The sequence below is a fragment of the Canis lupus genome, chromosome X, assembly GCF_003254725.2.
Source record: "Canis lupus dingo isolate Sandy chromosome X, ASM325472v2, whole genome shotgun sequence".
Lineage (NCBI taxonomy): Eukaryota > Metazoa > Chordata > Mammalia > Carnivora > Canidae > Canis > Canis lupus.
The window spans coordinates 98,322,605-98,350,470 of NC_064281.1; the positions used below are offsets into that span (position 1 = coordinate 98,322,605).

The window sequence follows — 27,866 nt, forward strand, 5'->3', positions numbered from 1 at the left end:
TCAAAGAGTTAAAAATAGACCTGCCCTATGACGCAGCAATTGCACTGCTGGGGATTTACCCCAAAGATACAGATGCAGTGAAACGCCGGGACACCTGCACCCCGATGTGTATAGCAGCAATGTCCACAATAGCCAAACTGTGGAAGGAGCCTCAGTGTTCATCGAAAGATGAATGGATAAAGAAGATGTGGTTTATGTATACAATGGAATATTACTCAGCCATTAGAAATGACAAATACCCACCATTTGCTTCGACGTGGATGGAACTGGAGGGTATTATGCTGAGTGAAATAAGTCATTTGGAGAAGGACAAACATATGTTCTCATTCATTTGGGGAATATAAATAATAGTGAAAGGGAATAGAAGGGAAGGGAGAAGAAGTGTGTGGGAAATATCAGAAAGGGAGACAGAACATGAGAGACTCCTAACTCTGGGAAATGAATTAGGGGTGGTGGAAGGGGAGGAGGGCGGGGGGGGTGGGGGTGAATGGGTGACGGGCACTGAGGGGGGCACTTGACGGGATGAGCACTAGGTGTTATTCTGTAAGTTGACAAGTAGAAGACCAATAAAAAATAAATTTATTATAAAAAAATGAAATAAATAAATAAAATGAAATATAGGCATTAAGATCATTCCGGTGAAGTGTCAGATGGAAACGAGCGGTAATTTAGAAACTGGAAGAAAGGCAATCCTTGTAATAAATTGACAAAGAACTTGGTTGAATTGTCTTCTAGTGTTTGGCGAAAGGTAGAAAGTCCAAATGATGAAACTAGGTATTTAGCTGAGGAGATTTCTAAGCAAAGTGTTGAATGTGTGGCTTTGCTTCTGTTTAATACTTACCAGTAAAGTGTGAAAGGGGATTGCTAAATTTAAGAAGCTGTTAAGCAAAAAGGAACTAGAACTCGAGAATTCGAAAAATTCCAACCATATCCATGATACAACAAATGAGAAAGACTGTTTTTAAGAGGACTTTAAGCATGTGGCTAAACACCCATTTGCTGAGGATATTTGTATGGTTATGAACCACAAATTTAGTCAGTAACCTCAGAAAAGCAAGCAATAGAAATGAGATTATACCAATGATAACACTGCCAGCTGGGACTAAAAGACACAGAGAAAATGAAACCAAATGAAAGAAGACTTCTAACATGATTTATCTTTCAATAAAAGGGAATAACCACTCAGAAGGTGATTTGGAGATCATCAGGGGTCCCACTTCCCCCCACAGGCCAAAGCTGCCTTTTCCTCAGTTTCAGTGGATAAGACCCTCGCAGAGAAGGCAGAAGGCTGTCCATCTGAGCTGAATGGGTGGGGCCACCCTGAAGAGCTCTGTGGGTGACATTGCTACCCCTGTGGGCATGAAGGGCAGATCATCAAAGAGGATTATGCTCTAGCCTTAAAAGCTAATGGAATTTGCCTTGCTAGGTTTTGGACTTGCTTGGAACCCATCATACGTTCCTTTTTTAATTTAAAGATATATATTTATTTGAGAGAGAGAGAATGTGTGAGCAGGGGGAGGGGCAGAGGGAGAGGAAGAGGGGAAGCAAAGTCCCTACTGAGTGTGGAGCCCAAGGTGGGCTTTGATCCCACTACCCCAGAATCACAACGAGATCTGAAACCAAGAATCAGACATTCAAGTGACTAAGCTACCCAGATGCCCCATCATCTCGTCCTTCTTTCCCATTTTTCTGTTCTGGAATAGGAATATCTATCCTATGCCTACCCCACCATTATTTTTGGAAACATGTAATTTGTTTGGTTTCACAGATTCACAGCTGGAAAGGAATTTTACCTTAGGACAAATTGTATCTCAAGTCTCACCCAAATCTGATTTAGATAATATTTAGATGAAACTGTGAACTTCAGGGGCAGCCCAGGTGGCTCAGTGGTTTAGCACTGCCTTCAGCCCAGGTTGTGATCCTGGAGACCCAGGATCGAGTCCCATGTCAGGTTCCCTGCATGGAGCCTGCTTCTCCCTCTGCCCCCCCCCCCGCTCTCTGTGTCTCATGAATAAATAAACAAAACCTTTAAAAAAAAACCTGTGAACTTCAGGTTTTAGAGTTGATGCTGAAGTGATTAACACCTTTGGTGTTTTTGGAGTGACAGGGACATGCATTTTGGAGACTCCGAGGTGGGATGCTATAGACTGAATGATGTTCCCTTCAAAATTCAAAGGTTGGGATCCCTCGGTGGTTCAGTGGTTGAGTGCTTCCCTTCGGCCCAGGGCATGATTCTGGGGTTCTGGGATTGAGTCCCGTGTCGGGGTCCTTGCATGGAGCCTGCTTCTCCCTCTGCCTGTGTCTCTGCTTCTCTCGCTCTCTCTCTGTGTGTCTCTCATGAATAAATAAATAAAATCTAAAAAAATCATATGTTGAAGTCTTAACCCCAGTATGTTTATATATGGAGATAGAGTCTATAAGAGGTGATTAAGGTTAAATTAAGTCATAAAGATGGAGTCCAAAATCTGTAGGATTAGTGTCCTTACAAGAAGAGACACAAGAGGTCACTCTCTTTCTCTCTCTTGAGATCTAGATACATAGATATATAGAGATATACATCCCTATCATATGAGAACACAGTGAGAAGGAAGATGTCTATAAGCCAGAAAGAGAGCCCACACCAGAGACTAAATCAGCTGGCACCTTGATTTTGGACTTCTTAGCCTTCAGAACTGTGAGAAACAAGATTTCTGTTGTTTAGACCACCCAGTTCATAGTATTCTGTTATGGCAGCCCAAGCAGACTGATATGGGGCAGGGGGGTGACATACACTTAGAATGGTTAGGGCCATCAGTTCCTTAGACACTGAAATAAACAAGAATTCAGATTCCTCCCACAATTAATATTCAATGGATATACAGTGGAATTGGGATGTCATGTTTTGCCTGGAAAAGTACTTATGCTCTACAATAGAGAATAATCCAATTAAATTAAAGAGTTACTATTTAAAACTGAAAACACACCTGTAGGTGCTATGAGTAACTTCTTACATGGGGCCAGAAGATCTGATATTAGTGAGCATAGGTCAGGGTGAATTCATTTGTGACTTCGAACTGTTAGTGAAGTTTTTTGTAGACAAAGTTCCATATGGGGATCAAGGCTCCTGCACTGGGACAATATTTTTGATCAGTGCTTCTTGTTAGTTATATTCTGATTTCTGGAAGAATACATATCATTTTGAATGGTTCCCTAGAGGCAAAAAGCTAGTGAAGTATATAAGCAGCGGGGCAGCACAGGGCTAATGAAAGCCTTGGGATCTCTACAGGATAACAAAAACGCAGAGATCAGAGTGGAGGATTGGAAACTTGTGAAATTCATGTCTGCGAACTTTTGCCTTTTACAAATGTCAGGCACCCTGATCATAATATAGAAATATAAGATAGATATATACTGAATGGGAGGATTACTTATTTTTTCCTAAATCTTATAGGTAAGTTTTTGGTGATGTGATATCTTTATGCATATTGGGATATGCATTTAAGCTTAGGGGGAAAAAAGAATTTCATGAGAGATTTATGATTTTAATCCAGCTTTGGGTATGGGGAAATGGAAGCCAATTCTGGCAACCACCTTTAAAGAATAAGCACGTATAAGAGAATGGATCAAATTACTGAGAGTAGTTTTCTGTGGCTCTTGAGATTATGAGTGGCAATGTAGTGGTAAAAACTAGGCTCTCAAGCTAGACTGCTTGCATTTGAATCTTGACACTTACAAGTGTGACACCTTAGGAAATTCTTAAATTTTCTGTACCTTGTTTCTTCATTTGTTAAAAAAATAGAAATAGAAAAATATCTTCTGCCTCTGGTTATTGTAAGCATTAAATAAAATAATCCATGGGAAAAAATAATCCATGGGAAAAAGAAAACAGAAGAATATCTGATCCACAGTTAGTGCTCCAACACTGTTACACTGTAAGTTATTATTTTCTTCAAAAATTTCAACATTTTCTTTTTAAGATATTTTTATTTATTCATGAGAGACAGACACAGAGAGAGGCAGAGACATAGGCAGAGAGTGAAGCAGGCTCCACACACTGAACCTTTGGCTCAGGGCATGATCCTGGAGTCCCAGGATTGAGCCCCACATTGGGCTTCCTTCATTGAGCCTCTATGATGGTACAATTAATATTAAAGTTTTACCCTGTGAAGAATCTAAAAAAGAGACTTGTAATTAATATAAATTGTGAGCACAGAGCATTTGAGGACATTATGAAGTATCTTGAGATTTATAATGATAGAAAGGATTTCTTTTGTCAAATTCTGTTTATCTTTATTGTGTACATGAAATTGCCCTTGAGTAGTTAACAATCAGTACCTCAATGCCATCTGGCATTTTGTGGATAGGCACATCTCCAAAACTATAAGGTGAAATATCATTCGTAAAAAACAGAGATTTATGTTCTCTGTAATGTACTAGCACAGGCTATGAAGTCAATAACTGTTCACTAGTCTCAAAAATAACTTAAAACTAGAAATTCAATGCCATAGAATATCAGACAGCCCTACTCTCACAATCCAAATAGCTGATACATCTCAATAGAAGTTGCCTTTTGTGAAATAAATGTTGATACATTGCATAATGCCAGCACCTCCTTGAAGCCTACCTATTCCTAAAGACAGCTTTAAGATCCATTTTTGTTTTGGAGTAGGTAATTTACCAGTGTTACTAAGTGAATAATAGCAGCACTGATGCAATAGACTAAGTTTTCCAAATTCTGAACCTTTTACTCTCTAAATCTGAATTCCTGATATATAGTGATTAAATACAGGGATCTTTGATGTGAGGGAGACTTTGTTTTGAATCCTGCCTCCATCAATTTCTTGTGACACTTAATGAATGACTTCATCTTTGAACCTCAATTTTCTTTCTGTTAAATGGTAGTAGTCCCCAGGTTTCTTATAAGGGTTAAATGAGTTCACATCATGATCTCCAATTCATTAGTCTATTTATTTCAATCTTCTGCTCTGAGAACTTCACTGAAATAGCAATGATCAAGATTAACAACGACGTCTATATTGCCCTCTCAACAGCATTTAACCCAACTAACTATGCTTTCCTGAAGCACCATATTCTCTTGACTGTCTACTGAGTTCCTTGACTTTTTCTCAGTCTCCATTGGGAGTCCAGCATTCTCTGTGCAACCCTAAATCTTGGTGTGCCTGAGGACTTAATCTTTGGATTCTTCTCTTTCACTCTGCTCTCTTTTTGTTCCCCTTCCCTTTTACCTCTATAATAACTTTCTAGGTAACTCCATTCTAGCATTGTGGCTTTAAATACTATTAGTTTTTTTGATGATTTTCAAATTTCTATATAAAATCCAGACCTCTGTTCTGAGTCAGATTTGTGTATTACAATATTTTGACGTCACCAGTCATATTTATTAGGCATCCAAAGTTGATATGTTGAAAAAGACCTCATGATTTTCATCCCAAAACAATAACAACAGTTTGTTGTTCCCTTAGTTACCCTCAATTTACTAAATATGCCACTGTAAACTTCTGCTCCTCAAACTGAAAACTTAGAATTCATCCTCAGTCAGTTGCTTACCTTAATTCTCCACATCCAATACATTACCAAAACCTGTGGCCTTATCTCCAAAACAAGTCCCCAATCAGTTCACTTCTCACTATTCTTAATGTTCACTACCAATTCTCCCTATAATAAATAGAAGAAAATTTTGAAAATGAAAAGCAGATCCTATCTTCTCCCTAGCATAGAATACCTCAATGGAGTCCCATCACTCCCAGAATAAAATCTATGTTTCTTACCTCAGCCTAGAGTGTTTCTAAATGATCTAGTTCCAAACTACTTCTCCGATATCATTTCATATATTTCTCCTTAGTAAGCTCTAACAAAACAGTCCCCTCTCTCTAACATCCTAAATGCCTTTGTAACCTATGTCTGGAATGTTTTAACCCCACAGCCTTGTATGGCTGACTTCTTTTTTTACCTCAGTCCAAATGTCACCTCCTCGGAGAGATTTTTCTTAACTCTCTCCACTCAGTTATACTATCTTGTCACCCTGTTTACATTCTTTAGAATCTCTCATATAATCTACAATTATCTTGCTTACTTACATATTTATCTATTTCCTCAAGCTCTATATGAGCAGGGATAATTTTCCTAAAATAGTTTCTATCTTAGAAATGCTCACCATGGATTTGTGAAATGAATAAAGAATATATACACTTAGAACAATATCTATGTTCAATAAACGGTAGCTATAAGTGTTATTAATTAAAGAAAAGGAAGATAACAAGGAGGAGGGAAGGAAAAAAGAAGAGGAGGGATAAGGGAAAAATAGAGAACTTGGGAAGAAGGTGAGAAATTTCTTAAGTAATTTCTATAAATTTATGCTTTGTTGATTTAATGAAAAAGACATAATGCACAGAATTAAAAAAACTATCCCCATTAAGTTATGGAAAATTATAAGGAAAGAATATATTTTGAACTGACACATAATGTCAAATAGCCCCTCAATACGAGAGATGTTTGGTCTCATTTGTAGCATCATTTTTCATATTATTAACAGGGCACTAATATTCTCCACCAAATATTCCATAATCATTAAACTTTCCAGCAAGAGACCACTTGGGTTTCTTTTTTTTTTTTTTCCACTCGGGTTTCTTCACACTCTAGAAATTTATTTCTTCTTTGGAGAAATTGGCATATCTTTTACTTACAAGGGAATAGACAAATTAGTTGAAAAGATGCTAATTCAGTCTTATAATACTTGCCAAAAAATACTTTTTAAATCTGTAATTGGATATTTTAAGGAATTTGTTAGACAATGATTCCAAGAGCTATGAATCACTTTATACTCCAAAGGTTTCTATTTAAGACTCTATATCTCTAAATCCAAGCTGCTCTGAGCAGAAGCACTCCTGTATGTATATGTATATATGTATGATGTCCACATTAATCTTGATTGGTACCATAGTTTATGTAGTGAATTATTCTGCAAATAGTCTTAACCTACTTTCCTATTATGCTAACATGTTGTCAAGTGCTCTCCGTTCTCATACCATGTTCTTCTTTTATAACAGAAACTATGTCACTTGATTTTTTTAATGACATATATTTTCTTATGCACTTAGGGATGTTAAATATGGTGTAATCATGTACAACCATTATTGAAGGGTCATTGCATAAACTCTGAAAGTTAATCTAAATACATTCTGCCTCTATTTCTCTTTCCTTCTTTCTTCCCTCTCCTTTCTTCCCCTTCTCTCCATCCCTCCTTCTCTCCCTTTCTTGCTATATATTTAGGCATGAAAATTTACTTTGTATGACCTATCACCCTCTAAACAATCCTCCATACTGCAATGATGAAGATATCACAGTACTAAACCATTAACAGAGACAACCTCATTAGTGTAACTTGATATCTCTGAACAATGACTGATGACATTGATGAGGTGTTTCTTTAAAAAGCAATATTTTACTCAATTATTTTATTTGCAACAAGGATGATGTGTGTGAGGACTTATTATTCTAGATATTAGCACCACATAAAGTAGTTATCTCTATACTTTTTGGTTCCAAGATAAAATTAAAGCCTTAGTATATAAGTCCCATCAAGCAGATTGGCTGATATCAAATTCTTCAACCAAAGAGCAGTCATTTTAAATATATTGTGATCTTAGTTTCCATGGTGCACTTCCTATCCAACTGTTTGCTAGAAGTATTGAGAGTAGACGTACATTATCTTCTGCCATCCCATTTTTTTCTTAAAGTAATCTCATACTTCATACTGTATATCAAAAACTGTAATTTAACTGAACAGTCCTTTTAATGACATACTACTCTGTGCTAAACCTACCCCAAACCAGATGCAGTCATCTTAAAACTGCAGAGGTTTATCTTCTGCCATCCCATTTTTTTCTTAAAGTAATCTCATACTTCATACTGTATATCAAAAACTGTAATTTAACTAAACAGTCCTTTTAATGCATACTACTCTGTGCTAAACCTACCCCAAACCAGATGCAGTCATCTTAAAACTGCAGAGGTTTAAAGAAAATAAAGCATTAGCCAGGACTCAAGGGCAACACAAATATAGATGTATAAGCAACAGTTCCCTTTGCTACGCACAATAGATTTAGAAATATGAACTCTAAGTAGACAATTGTCCATCTTCTTCCTCTCAGTTTTTCATTTTCATGGACTTTTGGTTTAGATGTTTCTAAATTGCAGTTAAAATACTAGATATCCAGTCTCTTTGGAAATGAATCACATCAAGGAATCATCAAATTTTGCAGAATTCAGAACTTTAATCATTTTACCTCCAACTCTTCTTCAGGAGCTTTAAGTAGCATGAGTATAGTGTAAAAATGTTACACCTGTAAGCCATAAAATGAACAATACAAACATTATTTGTTAACTTCAGAGTGGGAATTATAGTATTTTGTACATAATGTTTTTTGAATGAAACTTTCAAATTGGAGTATCATATAGTAAGTGTATCTTTTAGGCAGGGCTTTTTTTTTAAGTCATTTATGTAAGGCTATGTTTCCAAAAATACTCTTTTGTGCTTGTTCTGTGAGATGCTATGCAGAAAAAGAAATGCATCTACTTGTCAAATTCTATTTTAAGAGATATTGCACTAGACAGTCCTCTCTAGAAGATTTACATTATATTAAAGACAGGGCCATAAGCAGCAGTAATAAAACATTTAACCTTGCTGAACCCACAGATCTCCAAATGTATTTTCCTTGCCTAATATTCTTACAGCCACCCCATGTGATCCTTATTTATCTGAAGAACTTACTATGGAAATGTTGATGAAACAATTTCTTTTCTAAACTAAATAGGAGGCCATTGCCCACAAAGATCCAGTCTTTTCCCTATGTCCTCAACTAATGTATTGTTCAGATAATTTTTCTTAAGAATAGTGATAAAAAAATGTTTCCCTTCAAAATTGAACACTTATATGTCAGTGCAATAAAACATAAAAGGATTCAAGAGTCAACAACTGCTTCCTTTTTACCAGTCTGCTAATTAATAGTCAATCCTTCCATTTACTCTGAAAATCCTTCTCGACTCTATTTTTGGCCTCAAAACAAAGTTTCTTCTCTCACTTTCTTTTCACTGCCAAAGTACCAGTTGGTTGCTAGTCCCATCAAATGTATATCAAATAATCCACTTAAATCTACTTTTCTTAAGGGAAAAAATATACTTATTCAGTATTTATTGAACACACATGTTCCCAAATCTGAGTCCAAGATAGTCAGTGACCTCCAGAAAAGAATTTACAAGAGACACAGGCTCAATGGGGAGCACAGAGAAGAAGCAACAAAATGCAGCCTGCTATAGGTTTTATAGTGAGAGCAGGGGCAGCTGGGGTCCAGAATTCACAGAGGAAAGTGGAATCTGGGCCCCAGTGAGGAGTCAGAGGTTGGGCTCAGAACTGCAGGTGGCTTAGCTTGAAGGAAAAGGAGATCCCACTTGTGTCTACTTAAATATGATATATATTTTCACACCTCTCTGCCTCTACTTTTCCTTCAGAAAGAAATGACTTTGTTCCAACTTTTTAATTTGTTGAATTAACAAACTATTTATTTTTCAGTTTTATATATAACTTGCTCTAGAATATTTCCTAGTCACTTTCATAATGAATCCTTCGTTTGCATTTTTATAGAAAATTGCTTATGTAACTAATCCTGCTTAAAACTAGGTTTAATTTTACCTCATATAAGATTTTTTTTACCTCATATAAGATTATTTTTTACTATGTTTACAGACAGTAAATCTTGAGAGCCAAAGGCCATGAATCATTCACTATATTACGTAGAACAGTGTCTTATACAAACTGTCATTAAATACACATTTGTTGATTAAGTAAATGTCAACAAATTGAACTTTGAAGAGAGCTCTTTTTACTCCCTCCAAGAAATACACACACTTGAATTCTGCATTTTTATAATAATAAAACACTGAATTTAATCAGAACCTGTATTTCTCTTCTTTAAGTTGTACACCTTTCTATCTTTAATTTGTTAATCCTTACTACCCCAAGTCTGTATTCCAGAGAAAGGAGCATTTTCCCCAAATGTTCTATAATCTATCATTCCAATTATACTTTGAACTAAATAGCATCAAATTTTTCTTGTTTGAGCTCTATGACTAGTTTCTGTGCTTGGACTATCATATTAAATTAACACAGAGGACATACAGGAAATATAGAGAATTAATGCAAAATAAATAGTTGACCCATAATAATTAAATATAATAACACTCTTTTCATTTGTCTCTCTCTTTCTCCCTCCCACACACATTCAGGAGCTCAAAATGCTGCATAATTAAAATGTAATATCAAAAGAGAAAAATAAGATCATAATATACAAGTTCAAATACTCAAGTAAAGCCCTGATGAACACCATCTTCTTTATTTTCTAAAAAGTACTAACAACAAGAACAGTAATAATAAAAGAAACCCACAAAAATGAGCCTAAGGCAGTGCTGACAATAATGAAAAGAACACAATATTCAAGGAATGGTATTAATGACCTTAGAGTTTGGAAGTGAAGAGAAATGATCAATGCAAAATTCCTAAAGGAATAGGATGTAAGGGATCCCTGAGTGGCGCAGCGGTTTGGCGCCTGCCTTTGGCCCGGGGCGCGATCCTGGAGACCCAGGATTGAATCCCACGTCTGGCTCCCAGTGCATGGAGCCTGCTTCTCCCTCTGCCTGTGTCTCTGCCTCCCCTCTCTCTGTGTGACTATCATAAATAAATAAAAATTTAAAAAAGGAATAGGATGTAAGGCCAAAGTTTTCCTGGGTCATTATTCTTTCTTTAAGAGTGCCATCAGGGATCCCTGGGTGGCGCAGCGGTTTGGCGCCTGCCTTTGGCCCAGGGCGCGATCCTGGAGACCCGGGATCGAATCCCACGTCGGGCTCCCGGTGCATGGAGCCTGCTTCTCCCTCTGCCTCTCTCTCTGTGACTATCATAAATAAATAAAAATTAAAAAAAATTAAAAAAAAAAGAGTGCCATCAAAGGAACTAAATTATGAACATAAAATATAATAACCACAGCCATTCCTTTAATTCAACTCTGAAAGAATCCAATCAAAAAATAATTCTAAAATATAAATATAGGGGCACTTCGGTGGCTCAGTTGGTTAAGCATCTACTTTCAGCCCAGGTCATGATCCCAGGGTCCTGGGATCAAGTCCTGCATTGGGCTCCCTGCTCAGCATGGAGTCTGCTTCTCCCTCTATTACTCCTCCTGCCTGTGCTTGCTCTCTCTCTCTCTCTCTCTCTCTCTGTGTGTCAAATAAATAAATAAAGTCTTTAAATATGTGTATATATATGCATATATAAATATAAAATTTTGAATACACACATATATCCTCCAAAAGACATCAGTAAAAATGAGATGGCATATTCTCTATAGTTATCAGACATTGAACTGATATAAAACCAGAAAAGAGTATATTCTTGGAAAGGTATCTAATGAAACTTGTGCTTGATTCACTTTGATTCTCTGCTCCTCAAATATATTCCCAGGGATTTATTACAGGGTCACATAGGTAATAAGCTCATTTTCCCTTATAACTTTAAATCCCACAAGCCACGAAAGTACACCACAATTCCAAAACTCCAAGATCCTAGATTAAAATTAAATAAAATAGCTAAACCAAAGCAGTAGCAACAACAACAACAACAAGAACACACACAAACACACACACGTCTGCAAGTTTCCTTCATGAAGAAAGCAGCATATTTCTCAAAATTAAAAAAAAAAATCCCATTCAGTATACAAACACTGGTCCCAAAGTGCCAACATGCTGAAATCCTGGCAAAGAGGCCCAGGCAGCAAAATAAAATCTCTCATCTCCCTATGGATTGCAGAACATAAATAATACCAACACAGAACTAATAAGTGGACTCATTTACCCTTTGCTGTGGCTTTCAGGAAACCTTTCATCAAATTTATTGCCAGAGCTGCTGCACATTATTGTGTTCTTTATTAGGCATTCTTCTCCCTGAAGATTAATTCAGGACTTTATGAAGCTGCGTGATCCGGAGTAATAGATGACTGCAAGTTAAGAGGTGTCACATTCACATCACTATAGACACATGCAATTGTGGTCAAATATATAATGACATTCTTAACATAGTGTGTTGTCTTAAACTCAACATGACCATGTCTTAAACTCTCTCTTTGGATGAGTGTCAAAGAATGTTTAGGGGACATTCATATTTGAAGGAGGTAGATAATGCAGAATAAATACAGTTGTAGTATGTTCCCTCAGCTGCATCTATAGGATGACAATGCAACTTTTAAGAAAGTGAAATAGTCTGTCAAATCACAGGGTTTTATTTCTCATCTCCCTGATAGCATCTGTGCCAAAAAAACTATATGGAACTAATAAAAATGAACCAGATGTTTTATATATGTAATTTCTATGAAGATGAATTAAGTGTACAATTAATTGGTTTAATTTGTACATCTGAAGCAAATTTTGAATTTACAACAGCATGCTTCCATAAATGAAACTGATTATTTTTTCTACACAGCTTCATTGAAAGTTGATTAAGTTAGCCATTTAAATATTATTTAGATATCTGCAAAGAGATCTGTATCTAAATCACAAAGCAGAAGGCTGGACATTTAGTAATTACAATTAGTATATTCAACATAGAGAGCCCATCTGTGTTATCCACACCTACAAGTAGACTTTTGATAATATTGCTTGGTCAAATTTACTGGAAATGTTAATTGCTTCTTTTTGTTTGTTTTGAAAAATGCTTTGTATATCTTGAGATCAATGCCAAAATAATGTTTACGTACTTTTACTATTTTAATTTTACTATATTTTACTATTAATATCTATAGGGTGTGCCTTTCATCTTTAGTGCAAATGCCATCAAATTAAAGGGGATATTTAACAAAAAACAACATATACTTCTTTAAGCACTTACTAGGGGCTTCTGGATGGCTCAGTTGGTTAGGCATCTGCCTTAGGATCAGTTCATGATCCAAGGGTCCTGTCAGGCTCCCTGTAAAGTGGGGAGCCCACTTCTCCCTCTGCCCCTCCCCCTCACTCATGTGCTCTCTTTCTCTCTCAAATAAATAAAATCTTTTAAAAAATAAAAACACTTACTATGTGACAGATACTGTTATAAGTAAGAGAGAAGGAAATCTCCTATGTTTTAGTTTGGTATCTTTAAACTATGAATCTTAGAAATCTGAATTATCTACAGTCATGACTTCTCGAAAGTTTGTTCCAAGTGCCCATACTTAAAAGGCACTTATTTAGAATGAAAACAGAAATCTTATTTTTAACTTCTTTCCTAAAAGAGATTATTTTACAGTTAAAATTTGTGTAAGGCATAGAGTTTTACACATGTTAGCTTTTCTAACTAAATGGACACAATAATCCCTCTGTAATTCTAAAATTCAATGATTCATCCACTTAAAAATAGAAAAATAGTACCTGCTGTTGAAAATTATGGGCATACAGCTAATGTGGGATAAAAAGTAAAATTAAAGGCTCTAAAGATGGACTGTCTAGTCTGAAATAAAATCTTCATTTTTCTTGATTCAGCTTCACCATTGATAGTAGGCAATACAAACAAGTTGCTTGTGTTTTTCTTCTTAAAATTATTATTTTAAAAATTCCTCTGCAAACCATTTCCAACCCCCCAAAATATTGCAATATTTCTAGAACAGTTTGTCCACTGCCCAACAGGAAATAATAGGAGTCTTAAGTTAAAAATAATACAACTATATAGAACTAGACTATTTCTATGTGGAAAAAAGCCAGAGCAATATCTGAAAGACCTTAATAATTATACACTTTAAATTCCTGCTTTGGTATTTACTTGCAAGCTCCCTTCATACCATTTTCATCTTAGTGTGGAACATTTTCTACACTAAAACTTCCTAATTAGTTCTCATAAGTTTTTCATAGACAGGCTTACTAGCAGAAGTTGTTTGTTAGGCTGTGACTACAGTTGGATCCATTTAGCTTTATATTATTATTATTTGGTGTTTTCAGCTATTTATGGATCAAGGTAGGACAATTTGGCAAAACTTTTTTAAAAACCTTGCATATTTTGATAAGAAATAGTGCAGAGGATCATAGGGGAAGGGAGGAAAAACTAAATGGGAAATCATCAAAGAAGGAGACAAACCATGAGAGACTCTTAACTATAGGAAACAAACTGAGGGTTGCTGGAAGGGAAGTGGGTGGGGGGATGGGGTAATTGGGTGATGGGCATTAAGGAGGGCATTGGATGTAATGAGCACTGGATATTATATGAAAGTGATTATTTAACACTGCATCTGAAACTAATGATGTACTATATATTGGATAATTTAATTTTTTAATGAACTATATATTGGATAATTTAATTTAATGTTTTAATGAAAAATAAATAAATAAAGGCCTTGCATTTTTAGAGCCAACTACATAATGGCACATTCTTTTCTGGCTCTGTAACAGTATAACAAAAATCAAAAACAAGAAAGCAAATAAAACCTCAAAAATCCTGAAAATAGGACATATTTTTATAAAGCCTACATATAAAAGGCCTTTATCTCGATAAAAATATTATTTGGGTATAACATTTTAAAGTTGGGAAATGTGTGAAGCAGCAACAAGATTTTGTAGATTCCTTTACAGAAGTGGAGAATATAGAAATCTCTTCTTATGCTGCCTTAACTCTTATGACAAATGATTCAACTAAATTATGTCCACTCAATTGAAATAGCCATTTCATAATAATTCATTACTTTATCCTTCAAACAAGAGCAGGAAGATATATGCTACTTGTTTTTTTTGGATGGCAAAGTAAGGAGTTCAGCAAAAAATAAATAAATAAAATAAAAAACTTCAAATTCATCAAAAACTAACCTTTCAGGATTCTGGATTGACTAAAGCCATACAAAAGATTGAAAAAAGTTTGTTTGAGAAACACAAATAAACCTTAATACGGACAATGGGAATATATGGCAGTTCAGTCTGGGGCTGTTCCAATCCCCAAGCCACAGCTCTATCATGTTGTGATAGCTCTACCAGTGCAGGATAGGCCATGAGGACTTAAGAGTCTTATGGTGTAAGGCAGCTGTCTTGATTTAGAGAAAGAATAAAAACTCATGCTCAGAGGTATTATTATTTTTTACAATTTTTCTATTTAAATTCAATTTGCCAACATATAATATAACATCCAGTGATCATCGCATCAAGTGCCCTCCTCAGTGCCCATCACAGTTACCCCATCCTGTCGTCGACCTTCCCTTCTGCAACCTTTTATTCGTTTCCTAGAGTTAGGAGTGTCTCATGGTTTGTCTCCCACTCAAATTTTTCCCACTCAGTTCCCCTTCTTTCCCTTAAAATCCCTTTCACTTTTTCTTATATTCCATGTATGAGTGAAAGCATATGATGATTGTCCTTGTCTGCTTGACTTATTTCACCCCCAATAATATTCTCCAGTTCCATCCACATGGAAGCAATTTGTGGGTATTCTTCTCTTCTGATGAATGAGTAATATTCCATTGTGTGTGTGTGTGTGTGTGTGTGTGTGTGTGTGTGTGTGTAAGGGAAATGGTGGGTATTTGGTGAGATCTCACCTTCTTTACCCATTCATCTGTAAAAGGACATCATTGCTCCTTCCACAGTTTGGCTATTGTGGACATTGCTGCTATGAATATTGGAGGGCTGGTGTCCCAGCATTTCAATAGAGCTGTATCTTTGGGGTAATACCCAGTAGTGTAATTGGTGGGTCAAAGGGTAGCTCTATTTTTAACTTCTTGAGGAACCCACACACTGTTTTCCAGAGTGGCTGTACCAATTTGCATTCCCAACCACAGTATAAAAGGAAGCCCCTATTCCACGTCTTCTCCAACATTTGTTGTTTCCTATCTTATTATTTTTTACCATTCTCACTGGTGTGAGGGTATATCACTGTGGTTTTGATTTGTATTTCCCTGATGGCAAGGGATGCAGAGCATTTTCTCATGTGCTTGTTGGCGATATGTATGTATTCTCTGGTTAAATTTCTGTTCATGCCTTTGCCCATTTCGTGATTGGATTTTGTATTTCTTGGGTGTTGAGTTTGATAAATTCTTTATACATTTTGTATACTAGCCCTTTATCTAATAGCTCATTTGCAAACATCTTTTCCAATTCTGTGGGTTGTCTTTAGTTTGTTGACTGTATCTTTTATGCTGTGCAGAAGATTTTTTAAATTAATTAATTAATTTTTTTCTTGGAGTTCAATTTGCCAACATATAGCATAACACCCAGTGTTCATCTCATCAAGTGCCCCCCTCAGTGGCCATCACCAAGTCACGCCAACCCCCCGCCCACCTCCCCTTCCACTACCCTTTGTTCCTTTCCCAGAGTTAGGAGTCTCTCATATTCTGTCACCCTCACAGATATATTCACTCATTTTTTCTCCTTTCCCATTTATTCCTTTTCACTATTTTTTATATTCCCCAAAAGAATGAGACCATATAATGTTTGTCTTTATCCAATTGACTTACTTCAGTCAGCATAATACCCTCCAGTTCCATCCACATCAAAGCAAATAGTGGGTATTTGTCATTTCTAATGGCTGAGTAATATTCCATTGTATACATAGACCACATCTTCTTTATCTATTCATCTTTTGATGGACACTGAGGCTCCTTCCACAGTTTGGCTATTGTGGACATTGCTGCTATAAACATCGGGGTGCAGGTGTCCTGGCATTTCACTCCATCTGTATCTTCAGGGTAAATACTGAGCAGTGCAATTGCTGGGTAGTAGGGCAGTTCTATTTTTAACTCCTTGAGGAGCCTCCACACAGTTTTCCAGAGGGGCTGCACTAGTTCACATTCACAGCAACAGTGCAAGAGGGTTCCCCTTTCTCCACATCCTCTCCAACATTTGTTGTTTCCTGCCTTGTTAATTTTCACCACTCTCACTGGTGTCAGGTGGTATCTCATTGTGGTTTTGATTTGTATTTCCCTGATGGTCAGGGATGTACAGCATTTTCTCATGTGCCTGTTGGCCACGTGTATGTCTTCTTTGGTGAAATTTCTGTTCATGTCTTTTGCCCATTTCATGATTGGATTGTTTGTTCCTTTGTTGTTGAGTTTAATAAATTCTTTATAGATCTTGGATTCTAGCCTTTTATCTGATAGGTCATTTGCAAATATCTTCTCTCATTCTGTAGGTTGTCTTTTAGTTTTGTTGACTGTTTCTTTTGCTGTGCAGAAGCATTTTTATCCTGAATAAGTCCCAGTAGTTCATTTTTGCTTTTGTTTCCCTTGTCTTCATAGATGTATCTTTCAAGAAGTTACTGTGGCCAAGTTCAAAAAAGGTGTTTTCTGTGTTTTTCTCTTGGATTTTGATGGATTCTTTTCTCAAATTTAGATCTCTAGTCTATTTTGAGTTTATCTTTGTGTATGGTGTAAGAGAATGGTATAGTTTCATTCTTCTGCGAGTGGCTGTACAATTTTCCAAACACCATTTATTGAAGAGACTGTCTTTTTTTTCAATGGATAGTTTATTCTACTTTGTTTTTCTTGTTTCTTTTTTATTTATTTTTTTAATAATAAATTTACATTTTATTGCTGTTGAATTTGCCAACATAGAGAATAACATCTAGTGCTCATTCCGTCAAGTGCCCCCCTCAGTGCCCGTCAGGGATTCACCCCCACACCCCGCCCTCCTCCCCTTCCACCACTCCTAGTTCGTTTCCCAGAGTTAGGAGTCTTTATGTTCTGTCTCCCTTTCTGATATTTCCTACCCATTTCTTCTCCCTTCCCTTCTATTCCCTTTCACTATTATTTATGTTCCCCAAATGAATGAGAACATATAATGTTTGTCCTTTTCTGATTGACTTATTTCACTCAGCATAATACCCTCCAGCTCCATCCACGTTGAAGCAAATGGTGGGTATTTGTTTTGATGAACGCAGCTTTGTAGTACAACCTGAAATCTGGCATTGTGATGCCCCCAGCTATGGTTTTCTTTTTAAAAATTCCCCTGGCGGGATCCCTGGGTGGCGCAGTGGTTTGGCGCCTGCCTTTGGCCAAGGGCGCGATCCTGGAGACCCGGGATCGAAACCCACATCAGGCTCCCGGTGCATGGAGCCTGCTTCTCCCTTGCCTATGTGTCTGCCTCTCTCTCTCTCTCTCTCTCTCTGACTATCATAAATAAATAAAAATCAAAAAAATTTTTAAAAATGTATTAAAAAAAATTCCCCTGGCTATTCGGGGTCTTTTCTGATTCCACACAAATCTTAAAATAATTCGTTCCAACTCTCTGAAGAAAGTCCATGGTATTTTGATAGGGATTGCATTAAATGTATAAATTGCCCTGGGTAACATTGACATTTTGCCAATATTAATTCTGCCTGATTAGATCTAAACTCTGCATTCATGAAGTCTCTTGAGTCCTTTATGCTTTTTTCTAGAGCCACCAGCAGCTTTATAATACTGCTTCTGAATTGGCTTTCTGACATTGAATTGTAATCCAAATTTTGTAACTCTGTGGGAGAGAAGATTGTCTCTGATTCTTTCTTTTGAGGTGCGGTTTTCTTTCTAGTCATTTTGCTCAGTACAGAGTGGCCAAAAACAAGATGTATTGGGAAAGGGAGAAAAAGAGAGAAGAGAAAGAAGGGAATAGAAGAAAAAAAGAAAAAAGGATAAAAAAAAGAAAAGAGAAGAGAAGAAAAAGAAAAAAAAAGAAAGAAAGGAAAAAAATGGGTCGGGGAAGCAAACAGAAATCAAAAAGAAAAAAAAAGTGGGGAGTATCCTCTGATTCTGTATACTGTAAGTCTCTTGACTTGCCCTGGAACTTTCCAGTGCTGCTTGTTCAATAATTTTTCCCCCGTCCCTCTAGCTGCTTTTCTGGGGGCGGGTCTTGTTGTGCTGATTTTTACGTGTTAGCACTTGGGGGAGCTGCTCTGCCCCATGCCTGGTGCAGGGCTCAGTGGGGGTTGTTTACCCCGTGAGACCCCAGGAGAAACAACCAGAGTGGCTGCAGCCAGCTCTGGAGCCCTGGATTCACCTCCCGCAGTAACTACAGAGCTCTCTGTCCGCAGGGGCCTGGAGGCTTCGGGGCGGGCCGCTGATCTGCTCAGCTCCGGGCAGGAGCGTCCTTGCTGTCCTGGGCCCTCCCGGCCTCTGCCTGTCCCGGCGGGAGGCCGCATCCTGGGCTGTGTCCCCGGCGCCCTGTGCTCCCGGGCCTGCGCTGTTGGATTTGCGCTCCCGGCAGGCAGCCCCGTTCGCCGGAGCCTCCGCCCGATCCCCTCCGAGCTGCTCCCGGGTCCAGCTGAGCTCGCGATGCAGCCCTTCGGGGAGCTCGGTGCACTCTCCCTGGTGTAGAGTTGCTCTGTTACTGTCCCAGGGAGCCTGAGGGCATCCCCGCCCTCCTGGGGTCCTGCTCTAACTCCTGCGAGGCCTTTCCCCCCCGGGAAGATTGGTGCAGCTCCTGCTTCTCCGGGATGGGGCTCTCCTGTCTTGGGGGCACTCGCCCCAGCCTTAGCCCGCCTCCTCGCGGGGCCCCTCCCCCTTGGATGCCTTTTGTTTCTTTATTTCTTTTTTCTCTGTCTTCCTACCTTGATAGTATCCTGAACTCTTCTCACTGTAGCATTCCAGCTGTTCTCTCTTTAAATCTCAGGCCGAATTCACAGAGTTTCAGGATGATTTGAAGGATATCTACGTAATTTGGTGGGGATAGGTGACTTAGGGACCCTACTCTTCCGCCATCTTGCCCCTCCAATCAATTTTTAATACTTTGTGGAATATTAGTTGACCATAGAGTTGAGGGTCCACTTCTGGATTCTCTATTCTGTTCCACTGATCTATTGTCTGTTTTTGCACCAGTACCACACTGTCTTGATGACCACAGCTTTGTAGTACAACCTGAAATCTGGCATTGTGATGCCACAGCTCTAGTTTTCTTTTTTAATATTCCCCTGACTATTCGGGGTCTTCTCTGATTCCACACAAATCTTAAGATGATTTGTTCCAAATCTCTGAAGAAAGTCTATGGTATTTTGGTAGGAATTGCATTAAATGTGTAAATTGCCCTGGGTAGCATTGACAATTTCACAATATTAATTCTTCCAATCCATGAGCATGGGATATTTTTCCATCTCTTTGTGTCTTCTTCAATTTCTTTCAGAAGCATTCTGTAGTTTTTAGGGTATAGATACTTTACATCTTTGGTTAGGTTTATTACTAGGTATCTTATACTTTTGGGTGCAATTGTAGATGGGGTTGACTCCTTAATTTCTCTTTCTTAGGTCTCATTGTTAGTGTATAGAAATGCCGCTGATTTCTGGGCATTGATTTTGGATCCTGCCTCACTGCCGAATTGCTGTATGAGTTCCAGCAATCTTGGGGTGGAATCTTTTGGGTTGTCTATGTACAGTATCATGTCATCTGCAAAGAGGGAGAATTTGACTTCTTTGACAATTTGAATGCCTTTCATTTCTTTTTGCTGCCTGATTGTTGAGGCTAGGACTTCTAGTACTATGTTGAATAGCAGTGGTGAGAGTGGACATCCCTGTCTTGTTCCTGAGCTTAGGGGAAAGGCTCCAGTGTTTTCCCATTGAGAATGATATTTGCTGTGGGCTTTTCATGGATGGCTTTTAAGATGCTGAGGAATGTTCCCTCTATCACTACACTCTCAGCAGTTTTGATCATGAATGGATGCTCTATTTTGTCAAATGCTTTCTCTGCATCTATTGAGAGGACGTTACGGTTCTTGTTTTTTCTGTTGTTGTTATGATCTATCACATTGATGGCTTTACGACTGTTGAACCAGCCTTGCATCCCAAGGATAAATCCCACTCGCTCATGCTGAATAATCTTCTTGATGGACTGTTCAATCCTATTGCCTAGTATCTTGTTGAGAATCTTTGTATCTGTGTTACTCAGGGATATTGGTCTGTCCTTCTCCTTTTTATTGGGGTCTTTGTCTTGTTTACAATTAAGGTGATACTTGCATCATAAAACGCGTTTGGAAGTATTCCATCTCTTTCTATCTTTCTGAACAGCTTTAGCAGAATAGGTATTGTTTCTTCTTAAAAGTTTGATAGAATTCCCCTGGGAAGCCATCTGGCCCTGGACTTTTGTGTCTTGGGAGGTTTTTGATGACTGCTTCAATTTCCTCCCTGGTTATTGGCCTGTTCAGGTTTTCTATTTCTTCCTTCCAGGTTTGGTAGTTTGCATTTTTCCAGAAATGCATCCATTTCTTCTGGATTGCCTATGTTATTGGCATATAGCAGTTCAGTATAAGTTTTTAAAATAGTTTGTCTTTCCTTGGTATTGGTTGTTATCTCTCCTTTTTAATTTGTGATTTTATTAATTTGAGTCTTTCTCTTTTGTTTTTCATAAGGCCAGCTAATGGTTTATCTTATTAATTCTTTCAAAGAACCAACTCCTAACTCTGGGAAACAAACCACGGGTGGTGGAAAGGGAGGTGGGCGGGGGGTGGGGGTGACTGGGTGATGGGCACTGAGGGGGGCACTTGATGGGATGAGCACTGGGTGTTATTCTATATGTGGGCAAATTGAACACCGATAAAAAATAAATTTATATTAGAAAGAGAACCAACTCCTGGTTTTGTAGATCTGTTCCACAGTTCTTCTAGTCTCTGTTTCATTGAGTTCTGCTCTAATCTTTATTACCTCTTTTCTTCTGCTGGATGTAGGATCTATTTGCTGTTTTTTCTCTAGCTCCTTTAGGTCCAAGGTTAGCTTTTGTATTTGAGTTCTCTCTAGTTTTTGGATGGATGCTTGTATTGCAATGTATTTCCCCCTTAGGACTGCTTTTGCTGTATCTCAAAGATTTTGGATGGTTGTATCTTCATTCTCATTATATGAATCTTTTTAATTCGTCTCTAATTTCCTGGTTGACCCTTTTATCTTTTAGTAGGATGGTCTTTAACCTCCACGTGTTGGTATTTCTTCCAAACTTCTTCTTGTGATTGAGTTCTAGTTTTAAAGGATTATGGTCTGAAAATATGCAGGGGATGATCTCAATTTTTGGTATCGTTTAAGACCTGTTTGTGATGCAGTATGTGGTCCATTCTGGAGAAAGTTCATGTGCACTTGAGAAGAATGTATTCAGTTGTGTTCGGATGGAAAGTTCTGTAAATATCTGTCAAATCCATCTAGTCAAGTGAATCATTTAAAGCTCTTGTTTCTTTGGAGATGTTGTGCTTAGGAGATCTGTCATTTGGGGACAGCGCCATGTTGAAATCTCCCAGTATAAGTCTATTATTATCTAAGTATGTCTTAACTTTGGTTATTAATTGATTGATATACTTGGCAGCTCCCATATTCAGGGCATAAATATTCGTGATTCTTAGGTCCTCTTGTTGGATAGATCCTTTAAGTATGATATAGTGTCCCTCTTCATCTCTTACTACAGTCTTTGGGATAAACTCTAATTTCTCTGACATGAGGATGGCTACCCCTGCTTTCTTTTGAGGACCATTTGAATGGAAAATGTTTCCCCAACCTTTCATTTTCAGGCTGGAGGTGTCCTTACATCTAAAATGAGTCTCTTGTAGACAGCAAATAGATGGGTCTTGCTTTTTTATCCAGTCTGAAACCTGGTGCCTTTTGATGGGATCATTAAGTCCATGTTTAGAGTTACTATTAAAAGATATGAATTTAGTGTTATCATGATACCTATTCAGTCCCTGTTCTTGTGGATTGTTTCTTTGGACTTCCTCTTTCTTTTACAGAGTCTCCCATAATATTTCTTTCAGAGCTCGTTTGGTGGTCATATATTCTTTCAGTTTCTGCCAATCTTGGAAGCCCTTTATCTCTCCTTCTATTCTGAATTACAGCCTTGATGTACAGAGTATTCTTGGCTGCATATTCTTCTCATTTAGTACCCTGAATATATCTTGCCAGCTCTTTCTGGCCTGCCAGGTCTCTATGGAGAGTTCTGCTGTTAACCTAATGCCATGGAGAGAAGTATTAGGTTAACAGAAGACCTCGGGATTTCTTGTCTCTTGCTGCTTTAAGGATCTTCTCTTTATCTTTGGAATTTATAAGTTTCACTATTAAATGTCGGGATGTTGACTGGTTTTTACTGATTTTAGGGGGGAATATCTCTATCTCCTGGATCTGAAAGCCTGTTTTCCTCCCCGTGTTGTTGAAGTTCTCAGCTATGATTTGTTCAAATATGCTTTCTAGCTCTCTGTCCCTCTCAGCGGTCTCTGGAACCCCAAATAAAAGTAGATTTTTCCTTCTAAGGCTATCAATTATTTCCTTAACCTTTTCTCATCGTCTTTTGTTTTTCTCTTTTTTCCTCAACTTCTTTCCTTGCCATGAACTTGTCCTCTATGTCACTCACTCTTTCTTCCACCTTATTAACCCTCGTCATTAGGACCTCAAGTTTGGATTGCATATCATTTAATTGATTTTTAATTTAAGTCTGATTCAATCTAAATTCTGCAGTCATGAAATGTCTTGATTCCTTTTTGATTTTGTTCCAGAGCCACCAGTAGCTTTATAATTTTGCTTCTGAATTGGCTTTCTGACATCGAATTGCAATCCAAATTCTGTAACTCTGTGGCAGAGAGGACTGTTTCTGATTCTTTCATTTGTGGTGAGTTCTTTTTAGTCATTTTGCTCAGTGCAGAGTGGCTAGAAACAAGTTGTACTGAAAAAGGAAGGAAAAAGGAAAAAAATGGGGAAAAACAAATAAACAAAGAAAAAAAAACAAGGAGGGGTATCCTCTGATTCTGTATACTGTTAAGTCCCTCGACTTCCCCTGGAGCTTTCCAGTGCTGCTTGGTTAAGAACTTGCTCTTTCCCTGTCATTCCAGTTTGTCTTCTGGGGGGAGGGGCCTGCTGCACTGATTCTTAGATGTGTGCACCTGGGGGTGCTGCCGCGCCCCCTGCCAGGTGCACAGCTCAGTGGGAGCTGTTTATCTTGTGAGGTGCCTGCTCCCTGGTGGCCCTGCTCTGTTCTAGTCACAAGGTGACACGAGGAGGAACAGCAACAGTGGCAGTGGCCAGCTCTCCAGCCCTAGAGTCAGCTCCCTCGGTAAGTACCACAGCTCCCAGGCGGCAGGGGCCTGGATGCTCTGGGGGCGGGGCGCTGATCTGCACAGCTCGTGGGGGTGCCCAGTGGCAGGAGAGTTCTCGCTGTCCTGGACCATCCCAGCCTTCACCTGTCCCAAGGGAGTGCCAGATCGTGGGCTGTTTCCCCCTGCGCCCTGGGATCCGAGGCCTGCGCTGCTGGAATTGCGTTCCCGGGTGCGCAGCTTCCTCTGTATGGAGCAGCCACCAGAGCTGCTGCCTGAGCCACCGCCTGAGCTGCTCCCAGGGCCCGCCGGGTGCATGCTTCAGCCCTTTAGGGAGCTCGGCCTACCGTGTGTGGCGCGCTCTCCCCCGGGGCACACTTCCTCTGTTAGTGACCTCGGGAACCTGGAGGCTCCACTGCCCCTCCTGGGATCCTGCCCGAGCTCCCTGCCAGTGCCTTTCCCACAGGGAAGATTGGTAAATTTCCCGACTCTCCTGGGTTGGGCTTTCCTGTCCTGGAGGCTCTCGCTGCCTGGCCTTAGCCCGGCTCCTCGCGGGGTCCCATCCCCCACTGGGTTCTTTCTTTCTTTCTTTCTTTCTTTCTTTCTTTCTTTCTTTCTTTCTTTCTTTCTTTCTTCTTTCCTTTCTTTCTTTCTTTCTTTTCTTTCTTCTTTCCTTCTTTCTTCTTTCTTTCTTTCCATCTTCCTACTTTGATAGAAGCACGAAATCTTCTCACTGTAGCATTCCAGCTTTTCTCTCTTTAAATCTCAGGCTGAATTCGTAGATTTTCTGGATGATTTGAAAGTTACCTAGGTAAGTTCATGGGGACAGGTGACTTGGGGTCCCTACTCTTCTGCCATCTTGTCCCGCCCCATGTGCAGAAGTTTTTAATCCTGATTAAGTCCCAATAGTTTACTTTTGCTTTTCTTTCTTTTCCCTTCATAGATGTATCTTGCATGAAGTTATTGTGGGCAAGTTGAAAAAGGGTGCTGCCTGTGTTATTCTCTAGGATTTTTATGGATTATTGCCTCACACTTAAATCTTTCATCCATTTTGAGTTTGTATTTGTGTGTATGGTGTAAGAGAATGGCCTATTTCCATTCTTCTGCACATGGCTGTCCAATTTTCCCAACACCATTTGTTGAAGAGACTGTCTTTTTCCAGTGGATAGTCTTTCCTGCTTTGTCAAATATTAGTTGACCATAGACTTTATTGCTCATTTCTGGTTCTCTATTCTGTTTCATTGATCTATGTGACTGTTTTTTGTGCCAGTACCACACTGTCTTGTTAATTGTAGCTTTGTAATACAGCTTGAAATCTGGTATTGTGATGCCCCCAGCATGTCTTTTCTTTTTCAATATTCCTCTGGCTATCTTTCCTGACTCAAAACAAATTGTAAGATTATTTGTTCAAACTCTGTGAAGAAAGGCCATGGTATATGGGTACGGATTGCATTAAATGTGTAAATTGCCCTGAGTAGAATAGACATTTTCACAATATTAATTCTTCCAATCCATGGCCATGGAACTTGCTTCCATCTCTTTGTGTCTTTCTCAATTTCTTTCAGAAGTGTTCTGTAGTTTTTAGGGTATAGATCCTTTACCTCTTTGGTTAGGTTTATTCCTAGGTGTCTTATACTTATCAATGCAATTATAAATGGGATCGATTTTTTAATTTCTATTTTTTCCTGTTCATTGTTCGTGTACAGAAATTGAACTGACTTCTGTGCATTGATTTTGAATTCCACCAGATTGTTGAAATGCTGTATGAGATCTAGCAATCCTGGGGTGGAGTCTTTTGGGTTTTCTATATACAGTATCATATCATCTGCGAAGTGGGAAAATTTGACTTCTTCTTTACCAATTTGAATATGCCTTTTATTTCTTTTTGTTGTCTGATTGCTGAGGCTAGAACTTCTAGTACTATGTTGAATAACAGTGGTAAGGGTGGACATCCCTGTCGTGTTCCTGATATTAGGGGAAAGGCTCTCTGTATTTCCCCATTGAGAATGTTATTTGCTGTGGGCTTTTCAAAAATGGCTTTTAAGATATTGAGGAATGTTCTGTCTATCCCTATCGCTATCCCTCAGAGAGATCACAACCAATACCAAGGAAATACAAACGATTTTAAAAACATATTATGAGCAGGGATATGCCAACAAATAATCTAGAAGAAATGGAAGGACATTGAAGAGTTTTGATCAGGAATGGATGCTACATTTTGTCAAATGCTTTCTCTATATATATTCAAAGGATCATATGGTTCTTGTTTTTTCTCTTATTGATGTGATCTATCACGTTGATTGTTTTATGAATGTTGAACAAACCTTGTGATCCAGGGTGGTCTTTGTGAATAATCCTCTTAATATACTGTTGGGTCCTATTGGCTAGTATCTTGTTGAGAATTTTTGCATCTGTGTTACTCAAGGATATTGGTCTATAATTCTCCTTTTTGCTGGGGTATTTGTCTAGTTTTGGAATTAAGGTGATGCTGGCCTCATAGAACGAGTTTGGAAGTAGTCCATCCCTTTCTATCTTTCAGAACAGTTTTAGTAGAATAGGTATTGTTTCTTCTTAAAGCTTTGATAGAATTCCCCTGGGAAGCCATCTGGCCCTGGACTTTGGGGTCTTGGGTGGTTTTTGATGACTGCTTCAATTTCCTCCCTGGTTATTGGCCTCATCAGGTTTTCTACTTCTCCCTGTGCCAGTTTTGGTAATGTTTGTTTTTCCAGAAATGCATCTTTTTCTTCTAGATTGCCTAATGTGTTGGCATATCAGTGCTCATAATACGTTTTTAAAATAGTTTCTATTCCCTTGGTATTGATTGTCATCTCTCCTCATTCATTCATGATTTTATTAATTTGAATCTTTTCTCTATGCTTTTTAATAAGGCTGGCTCATGATTTTTCTATCTTATTCTTTCAAAGAACCAACTCCTGGTTTTGTTGATGTGCTCTACAGTTCCTCTGGTCTCTATTTCATTGAGTTCTGCTCGATTCTTTATTATCTCTCTTCATCTGTTTGCTGTAGGCTTTACTTGCTGTTTCATCTCCAATTTCTTTAGGTGGGAGTTTAGCTCCTGTATTTGATTTTTTTCCTACTGTTTGAGACAGGCTTTTATTGTGATATATTTCCTTTTTATTTATTTTTTAAAGAGTTTATTTATTTATTTATTTATTTATGAGAGACGCAGAGAGAGAGAGAGAGAGAGAGGCAGGGACACAGGCAGAGGGAGAAGCAGGCTCCATGCAGGGAGCCCGACGTGGGACTCGATCCTGGGTCTCCAGGATCACACCCTGGACTGAAGGTGGCGCTAAACTGCTGAGCCACCGGGCTGCCCATATTTCCCTTTTATGCCCACTTTTGCTGTTCCCCAAAGGTTTTGAAAGGTTGTATCTTTATTTTCATTAGTTTCCATGAACTTCTTTTAACACTTCTCTAATTTCCTGTTTGACTGATTCATCTTTTAGTAGGATGCTCTTTCACCTCCTCATGTTTTTTTTTAATTTATTTTTTTATTGGTGTCCAATTTACTAACATACAGAATAACCCCCAGTGCCCGTCACCCATTCACTCCCACCCCGGCCCTCCTCCCCTTCTACCACCCCTAGTTCGTTTCCCAGAGTTAGCAGTCTTTACGTTCTGTCTCCCTTTCTGATATTTCCCACACATTTCTTCCCCCTTCCCTTATATTCCCATTCACTATTATTTATATTTCCCAAATGAATGAGAACATATAATGTTTGTCCTTCTCCGACTGACTTACTTCACTCAGCATAATACCCTCCAGTTCCATCCACGTTGAAGCAAATGGTGGATATTCGTAGTTTCTAATGGCTGAGTAATATTCCATATTACATAAACCACATATA

The 27,866-nt window shown here is 38.4% G+C and overlaps 1 pseudogene; it reads left to right on the forward strand.

Moving 5' to 3' along the window:
* Nucleotides 1–27,866, forward strand: part of LOC112649080 (dynein light chain 1, cytoplasmic-like) — a 179,861-nt pseudogene that overhangs the window by 136,966 nt on the left and 15,029 nt on the right.